The sequence below is a fragment of the Hordeum vulgare genome, chromosome 2H, assembly GCF_904849725.1.
Source record: "Hordeum vulgare subsp. vulgare chromosome 2H, MorexV3_pseudomolecules_assembly, whole genome shotgun sequence".
NCBI lineage: Eukaryota > Viridiplantae > Streptophyta > Magnoliopsida > Poales > Poaceae > Hordeum > Hordeum vulgare.
In genome coordinates this window covers 384,443,687-384,453,837 of record NC_058519.1, presented here as the reverse complement: position 1 = coordinate 384,453,837, position 10,151 = coordinate 384,443,687, and positions in this window count along the sequence as shown.

Below are 10,151 nucleotides of genomic sequence, written 5' to 3'. Positions count from 1 at the left end.
GGGCTTAGCTGCGATCCAGAATCGCCTAAGTACAAACTTTCTCCGAGTGTGCACTAAAAGTCGCACTCGGGGGCTTAGCTGCGATCCAGAATTGCCTAAGTACAAACTTTCTCCGAGTGTGCACTAAACGTCGCACTTGGGGACTTAGCTGCGATCAAGAATCGCCTAAGTACTAATTTTCTCCGAGTGTGCACTAAACGTCGCACCCGGGGACATATCTGCGATCAAGAATCACCTAAGTACTAATTTTCTCCGAGTGTGCACTAAACGTCGCACTCGGGGACTTAGCTGCGATCAAGAATCGCCTAAGTACCAACTTTCTCTGACTGTGCTCTATATGCCGCACTCGGGGGACTTAGCCATGATCCAGAATCGCCTAAGTAAAAAAGCTTCCTTCGAGTGTATCCTAGAGATCCACTCGGAGGCTTAGCAGAACCTCTTTGAGACTCATGTGGATGTCAAGACAACTGACAATTACACGAGTACCAACTCCCTTCGAGTACGCACGAGATGCCGCTCTCGGGGACTTAGCTGCGATCCAGAATCGCCTAAGTAAAAGCTTCCTTCGAGTGTATCCTACAGATCCACTCGAAGGCTTAGCACACCCTCCTGGAGACTCATGTGGGTGTCAAGACAACAGACAACTACATGAGTATCAACTCGCTACGAGTGCGCACGAGACGCCGCACTCGGAGACCTAACTGCGATCCAGAATCGGCTAAGTAAAAATATTACTTCGAGTGTATCCTCCAGATCCACTCGGAGGCTTAGCAGACCCTCATTGAGGCTCATGCAGATGTCAAGACAACTGACAACTACATGCTTCGCATGTTTGCCACTGGCTTCAACAAAAAAACGCCAAACAGAAATCACCAGCCAAAATTGTGTCAAGAATTTTTTGTTGAAGGAAGAGCAAAATATTCGGTTCCAATTCAAATTTGCTTTAGAGATAGTCGGTTCGGTGTAGATCAAGCTTATCCACATCGAACCACGAATGTGACGGCCAACAACAGTGGCCAAAGTTTGATACAAGTAACACTCGGCATACCGAGGTAAAAGTTTTCTCAAGCGTCGTCAGGACTGGCACTAGGACTGGCAGGCTCCACGAAAGTGTCGAGGTCGATCCCGTCTGCGATGCGAGTGGCGCTCTCAAGGAAGGTCTCCATGAAATCTTCGAATCGAAGCTTCTTGGTGTTGGCAACCTGCAGCGCCTTCAGCTTCTCTTCGCGAGCCTCCTTGCAGTGCACTCGGACCAGCGACAATGCCACGTCCGCACCACAGCGCGCAGCAGACTTCTTCCACGCCTGCACTCGGTTCGGGACGTCCTCAAGCCGAGTCATCAACCCTTCCATCTCTTGCCGGGACTCGTCTTCGGGCCACAACTCCTTGTCGATTCGGCCGACGACCTCTCTCAGTCGACCGATGAAAGGTCCCACTTTGCCCAGGCGAATGTGCGCTCAGAGCATATCTCGATTGGCGTCCTTGTCGAGTGGAACGTTCGGAATAACCGACCGCTCAACGTCAGCTGCTTCAGCCTCAGCGTCCATACAAAAATCTGCAAAGACAAGACGAGCAGAAATTATGCGCAGAATGAAATACACAGTCAACAAGCACTCGGAAAAACAGGACTTACCACCGAGAAGCGCAATCATCTTCCTTGCCCAGTCACTGACGTACTTCTCCTGTGATATGCACTGCATGTTCATCACCTTCATCTGCCCCATCAGCTCGGTTCTTTGTTTCCCCATTTTCTCCATTTCGGCCACCAATGCCTTGTTTGCCTCACGGGACTCCTCCAAGGACTTCTCTCGTTCAACCAGAGCGCCCTTCACACCAGCCAAGTCATGAAGAGCTGCCTCCAGTTCCGCAGCAAGCTGACTCCTTTCAGCCTTCAGAGCATTGTACGCTGATCCCATCTCGCAAGTCTTCTGCAAATCAGCGCCAAGAGAAGATCAGACAAGTTCAACAAGGAAAACAATAAAAGCTCGAAGTTCTTCAGACCCCTGCCGACGCAAGCAGTCGACAGCGGCCTCGGGGACTACACCCAGTGGGTTCACAAAGAGTGACCCCACTGCCATGAAGCTCAAACAGGTCCGCCCTATTGAGTTAAATAATAAAAACAAGCCTATGAGGCTACTACTACCCGACCTGAGTAAAATTACTCTCGGAGACTACTTCGAGTAAGCGCACTCGGAGTGCCCCCACCGGTAACATTCGAACAGATTAGTTTTGATGTGATCAAGTTAACGAAAATGTATATAAAGACAACTGCCGGTGCAAGCACTCGACAGAAGTCTCGGGGACTACACCCACTGGGTTCACTGAGAGTGAACCCACTGCAAAATAATCATACTGCGTCCGAGTATCTTGCTTAAACACCCACTGGGTTACAAGAGGAAAGTAAATACTTACTAGCCCACTTACTCGGATATCTTCCCGAAGTTCCAAGCTTCGCTTGTACACAGACGCGATGGAGTCATACGCTCTCTTGGCATCACCCGCCATCAACTCCGCCTGCACGATGGCCCCCTTGGCAGCTCCCGCCTGATCTTCCGGGAGGCGTTGGGCATCGTACTGGACAGTCGACGGACCTGGCACCACAAGAGACTCCTTGGGCATCCCAAGTCCTGCTCCAATCGGTTCAGCAGCGATGAGCGTCGTTCCAGTCGACGGCATCGTCTCGGCTGGCGGCGTGTCCATGGCGGGAGTAGTAGCAGATGGAACAGCCTCAAGGACAGGCACCTCAGCTTGCTCGGACCTCTTCAGGTCCTCCTCCTCCACGTGAATCACCTCTGAAGGAAGCCCCACTGAACGACGTGAGACCACAGGAAAAAAAAAGGCAAGATCAAAGACAGAATTCGCGAAACAATAAATTGGGCTCCCGGAGTCATCACGACGTACCTTGCTGGGATGTGGCAACGTTGTCCGTATCCATGGGATCGTCTTCCTGGCGTGGCGGAGGAGTGGCGGAGGTAGCAGCTCTGCCGAGTAAAATCCACTCGGCCAATAAACATGAGTTCAATCAAATACTGAAAGAAGATAAGAGAACAAGACACTTACGCTCAGGCAACGGGAACGGCGATCCTCATCCGCGGCAGAGCCTTCCGAGGTTTGGATCCACTCGGTTTGGCCACCTTGGAAGGCTGGCCCGCAGGCTCAGCAGCAGCGTCCCTGGTCCTCTTTGTGCTCCGAGCATTCGGAGCCATGGGAGTAGCTGGCAAGGCGCTCGGAACCACAGGAGGAGCTGACTGGGCACTCGGGGCCGCTGGAGGAGCCGACGGAATCACGGGAGCTGACGGGGCACTCCGGGCCGCTGGAGGAGCCGACGAAGTCACGGGTTCGTGATGGCGCTTAGTTCGAGGCTCTGGTGGTGGGGGTGGTGAGCCCTACTCCTCATCCCCCTCCTCCTCTTCTTCGGACTCCTCCTCCGTCTCCCCGCTGTCTGAGACATACTCGGCGCTCTCGACACTGCCTTCCTGGCTGCCTTCCTCTTCCTCCGCCGGATTCCCGTTCGAGACGGGGGAATACCAGTTGGTCCACGCCTGCACAAGATACGGTCGACAACATCATACGTCAGACAGTGATGCAAGAAAAAGCGGCAAATCTAAGGGAATTGTAAGCACTCGGCAAGGTATTCTCACCTCATTCGGAGGAGGGTTGTCCGCGCGGAAGGGCTTCACTCGCCGGGCTCCTCTGGGGTTATCGCAGGCGCGTGTGATGCCGCGGACCCACGCCGCCACAACCTCCCCGGTCACGGTCGTACGCTTTCATGTACCTTTATTAGCATTTAAAGCATACGTTACCTGTAACGTAGTCATTTAATCACCACTACTCCACCCCTGTGCACCGAACCGTTGTGAAGGGCAACGCACTCTATATAAGTCGCCCTTCCCCACTGGTGCAGGGGTTAGCAATTCACTGTAATCCATATTCCACTCGACATCAAGCTCCCAAGAGCACTGAGACGTAGGGCTTTTACCTCCACCGTAGAGGTGCCTGAACTCATACAACCTCGTCGTAGATAAGGCTCTGCCCATCCTTTCATACCCTACACATCTACTGTCAGACTTATACCCACGACAACAAGACTAGCAGGACCTCCCGACGTGTCGACGACCCAGATAAGAGCTGCGTATCTCAGTCTCAGGACACGTCGGATAAGCGAAGCGTGCGGTGGCCAGAGAAATCTCCCGAGTTGCCCCGGGATGGCCCCGCACGGTGCTCTGGTTTGGACCAACACTCATGAGGAGCACAGGCCTAGGTTGTTTTTAATCCCTCGGGGTAGCTATTCCCTATGCAAATTATTATTAAGTGAGTAGCAGATTAAAACCAAAGTTGGGTCCTGCCGGACAAGTCTTAACACTACATGTTTTATCAAGGGGGTCCCTATAACAACCCCGAACGTGTTAGGAGCGATCAGTTATGGTATCAAACACCGGTAGCCGGAAACTATGGCGGCAATAACGGAACAAAACACTCGGCAAGAGGCTTGGCCTTCCGCTATTTACCAAGTATATAGGTGCATTAATTAAATAATAGATTTAACATAATGATATCTAATAAGTCTCAAACGTATCTACAATTTTTGATGGTTTCATGTTGTTATCTTGTCTTCTTTGGATGTTTTATGTACCTTTTATATCTTTTTGGGGACTAACTTATTAATTCAGTGCCAAGTGCCAGTTGCTGTTTTTTCTGTGTTTTTGACTCTTTTCAGATCTCATTTTGGAACAGAGTCCAAACGGAATAAAAACCCCAAAATGATTTTTTCCTGAACGGAAGAAGATCAGGGGGCCTCTGGGCCAAGCCAGGTGGGCTCCAGGGAGCCCACAAGCTCCCACTCCGCCACCAGGGGGAGGCGGCGGTGTGAGGGCTTGTGGCCTTTCTGGCCGCCCCCTGACCTAGATCCTTGGCCTATATATTCCCAAATATTCAGCAAAGAATCAGGGGATCCTCGAAAATACTTTTCCGTCGCCGCAAGCTTCCGTTTCCGCGAGATCTCATCTGGAGACCCTTCTCGGCGCCCTACCGGAGGGGACTTTGGAGTTGGAGGGCTTCTTCATCATCAGCATCGCCCCTCCAATGACTCGTGAGTAGTTCACTTCATACCTATGGGTCCGTAGTTAGTAGCTAGATGGCTTCTTCTCTCTCTTGGATCTTCAATACAAAGTTCTCCATAATCTTCATGGCGATCTATCCAATGTAATCTTCTTTGGCGGTGTGTTTGTCGAGATCCGATGAATTGTGGATTTGTGATCAGATTATCTATGATATATATTTGAGTCTTTTCTGATGTCTTATATGCATGAGTTGATATCCTTGTAAGTCTCTCCGAGTCTTGGGTTTTGTTTGGTCAACTAGATCTATGATTCTTGCAATGGGAGAAGTGCTTGGTTTTGGGTTCTACCATGTGGTGACCTTTCCCAGTGACAGTAGGGGCAGCAAGGCACACATCAAGTAGTTGCCATCAAGGGTAAAAAGATGGGGTTTTTATCATTGGTTTGAGATTATCCCTCTACATCATGTCATCTTGCTTAAGGCGTTACTCTGTTCTTATGGACTTAATACACTAGATGCATGCTGGATAGTTGTCGACGTGTGGAGTAATAGTAGTAGATGCAGAAAGTATTGGTCTACTTGTTTTGGACGTGATGCCTATAGATATAATCATTGCATAGATATCGTCACGACTTTGCGCGGTTCTATCAATTGCTCGACAGTAATTTGTTCACCCACCGTCTACTTGCTTTCATGAGAGAAGCCACTAGTAAACACTACGGCCCCCGGGGTCTATTCACATCCATCGTTTACACCTCCGCTTTTACTTTGCTTTGTTACTTTGTTGCTTTCAGTTCTCACTTGGCGAACAATCTATAAGAGATTGACAACCCCTTCATAGCGTTGGGAGCAAGCTTTTGTGTTTGTGCAGGATCTTGTGATACTCCTCCACCGGATTGATACCTCGGTTCTCAAACTGAGGGAAATACTTACCACCACGGTGCTACATCACCCTTTTCGCTTCGAGGGAACACCAGCACAAGGCTCCAAGGCCACGGGGGAAATCCTTTGCACACTTGCCTAGGAAGTCCCTTAAGGTGTAGCCGCAGCTGAAGGATTCCTGGTGCTATCAACACGACTATTTTTGGCGCCGTTGCAAGGGAACCACAGCTGACATCAGAAGCATTTCTGGCACCGTTGCCGGGGAGGAGAAATCAAGATCTATCCAAGTAGGTCTCACAAACTCTTCTCTTGCATTTACTTTTGTTGCCATTTGCCTCTCGTTTTCCTCTCCCCGACTTCACATTTGCCGTTTTCATTTGCCTTTCTCCTTCACCGTTTTATTTTGCCTTTGCATTTCTCTTTGCCGGTTTTCTCGCTTGCTTGTGTGCTTGTTTGTTTGTTGAAGTCATCATGGCTGAAAACACCAAAATTTGCGACTTCTCGAGCACTAATAATAATGATTTTATTAGTACTCCGATTGCTCCCGCCACTAGTGCGGAATCGTATGAAATCAACGCAGCTTTGCTGAATCTTGTTATGAAAGAGCAATTCTCTGGCCTTCCTAGTGAAGATGCTGCATCCCATCTCAATACCTTCATTGAGCTTTGTGATATGCAAAAGAAAAGAGATGTGGATAATGACGTGATTAAGTTGAAACTTTTTCCTTTTCTCGTTGCGAGATCGCACAAAAACTTGGTTTTCTTCTTTGCCTAAAAATAGTATTGATTCTTGGGATAAGTGCAAAGATGCTTACATATCCAAGTATTTTCCGCCGGCTAGGATCATCTCCTTACGTAACGATATCATGAATTTCAAGCAACTTGATCATGAACACGTTGTACAATCTTGGGAGAGGATGAAGCTTATGATTAGAAATTGTCCCGCTCATGGCTTGAGTTTGTGGATGATTATACAAATCTTTTACGCTGGCTTGAATTTCGCTTCTCGCAATATCTTGGACTCCGCCTCAGGTGGAACATTCATGGAAATCACGTTAGGAGACGCTACAAAACTCCTAGACAATATCATGACCAACTACTCTCAGTGGCACACTGAAAGGTCACCTGCTAGCAAAAAGGTGCACGCCATAGAAGAGATTAACTCGCTTAGTGCTAAGATGGACGAGTTGATGAATTTGGTTGCTAGTAAAAACGCTACCGTAGATCCTAATGACATGCCACTATCTTCTTTGATTGAGAGTAGCAACGCTAGTTTGGACGTGAATTTTGTTGGTAGGAACAATTTTGGCAACAACAATGCTTTTACAGGAAACTATGTTCCTAGGCCTTTTCCTAGTAACTCCTCTAACAATTATGGCAATTCCTACAACAACACTTATGGAAATCACAACAAATTACCCTCTGATCTAGAGAGTAATATCAAAGAGTTCATCAACTCTCAAAAGATTTTCAATGCGTCCATAGAGGAAAAACTACTCAAAATAGACGATTTGGCTAAAAGCGTTGATAGGATGTACTGTGATATTGATGCTTTGAAAGTTAGATGCGCTCCTCCCAAGGTGAACTTGGATGAAACTTTGAAAGCTATGCGTATCTCCATGAATGAGAGGAAAGAAAGAACCGCCCAAATTCGCGCTAGACATGAATGGTTTAAAAGGGTGCGTTCTAGTGATGCAAATCACGAAGATCTTAAAGTGCTTGGTGTGTCTCATCTTGCATCTTTGTTTTCGCGTGTCAAACCTACTTATGGAGGGGCTGGATATGAATCCACTTTGGTTGAAAAACGCCCCAATGATTCGGAGTCCACCTATCTTGATAATAAAGGTGTGGAGAGTGGAGTAGAAGAAGTCAAAATTTTGGGTAGTAATGAAACTCCCACTTTGGATTTCAAGGAATTCAACTATGATAATTGCTCCTTGTCTGAATGCATTTCTTTGATGCAATCCATTGCAAACTCTCCACATGCTTATAGCCAAAGCAAAGCCTTTACCGCGCATATCGTAGTATGATGAAATCTCTTGAAGAGAAGCTCGAACTAGAAGTCTCTATACCTAGAAAACTTCATGATGAGTGGGAACCTACTATCAAAATCAAGATCAAAAACTATGAGTGCAATGCTTTGTGTGATTTGGGTGCTAGTGTTTCCGCGATTCCAAAGTCTTTATGTGATATTCTTGGTTTTCATAAGATTGAAGAGTGTTCTCTTAATTTGCATCTTGCGGATTCTACTGTAAAGAAACCCATGGGAAGGATCGATGATGTTCTTATTTTTGCAAATAAGAACTATGTACCCGTGGATTTCATTGTACTTGACATAGATTGCAAAGTCCCATTATTCTTGGTAGACCTTTCCTAAGGACTATTGGTGCTATCATCGATATGAAGGAAGGGCATATTAGATTTCAATTTCCTCTAAATAAGGGCGTGGAGCACTTTCCTAGAAAGAAAATAAGATTGCCTTATGAATCTATGATGAGGGCTACTTATGGTTTGAGCACCAAAGATGACTATACGTGATTCCATCACTTTTTGCCTAGCTAAGGGCGTTAAACAAAACCGCTTGTTGGGAGGCAACCCAACGAATCTATCCTTTTTCTTTCTGTTTTGTGTTTTCCACACTTTCATAATTCTGTTATGATTGTGTTTTTTGTGTTTCTTTTTGCTTTTCTGCCAAGCAAAACCGTTATGATTAGTCTTGGGGATGATCGTTTGGTTATGCTGGAAAAGACAGAAACTTTCTTCTCACGAAAAGAATTTTCATTTTTCTTTCTGTAAGAGCTTTTGAGTTTATTCTTTTTGCTGCTGATTGCTACGCAAATTCTTCAGACTGTCGTAATTTTTCAGAATTTTTTAAGTACCAGAGGTATACGAAATATACATATTGTTATAGACTGGTCTGCTGTTAACAGATTCTGTTTTTGTTATGTTGGTTGCTTATTTTGATGAAACTATGGATAGTATCGGGGGGTATTAGCCATGGAAGATTGAAAGTACAGTAACCCAACATCAGCACAAGTAGAATTTAAGGTTGCTACAGTACATAAGGAAGTGGTGGTTTGCTTTCTTGTAGTAATGTTATCATGAGTTTCTGTTTAAGTTTTGTGTTGTGAAGTTTTCAAATTTTGGGTGAAGTTCTGATGGACAAAGAGATAAAGAGTGGCAAGAGCTCAAGCTTGGGGATTCCCAATGCACCCCAAGATATTCAAGGATGCCGTAAAATCCTAAGCTTGGGGATGCCCCGGGAAGGCATCCCCTCTCTCGTCTTCAATCCATCGGTAACGTTACTTGGGGCTATATTTTTATTCACCACATGTTATGTGTTTTCGCTTGGAGTCTCTTGTATCGTAGGAGTCTTCTATTTTTCTTGTGTAACAATCATCCTTGCTGCACACCTAGAGAGAGATATATGCACACATCATGATTTTGTCGAGCTTCACTTATATCTTTTGGTAGACAATTCAGCTCACATGTGCTTCACTTATATCTTCTGAGCTAGATACTTTTGCTCTATGTGCTTCACTTATATCTTTTAGAGCACTGTGGTGCGTGGCTTGGTAGTTGATCTATGCTTTGAAAGTAGTCTCAAAAGGGGTAGTTATCCAAAGGGATACGAAAAGTTCCACCTTCATGTGCATTGAATAGTTAGAGAAGTTTGATTCATCTCAATTAGTTTTGAGTTGTGGTTATGGTAATATTGAAGTCATGCTAGTAAGGTGTTGTGGATCTAGAAAAACTTGTGTTTAAGTTAGTGATTCCCGTAGCATGCATGTATGGTGAACCGCTATGTCATGAAATCTGAGCATGATTAGTATATTGATTGTCATCCTTTGCGTGGCGGTCGGGATCGCGTGATGGTTTATACCTACCAACCCTTCCCCTAGGAGTATGCGTTGAATGCTTTGTTTCGATTACTAATAAAACTTTTGCAACAAGTATGTGAGTTCTTCATGACTAATGTTGAGTCCATGGTTCAGATGCACTTTCACCTTCCACCATCACTATCTTCTTAGTGCCGTGCAACTTTCGCCGGTGCACAAAACCCACCATTAGCCTCCCTCAAAACAGCCAACATATCTACCTACTATGGCTTTTTCAAAGTCATTCCGAGATATATTGCCATGCAACTACCACCATGACATGTGCCACCACGTCTACATTGCCATTGCATGATCGTAAGATAGCTAGCATGAA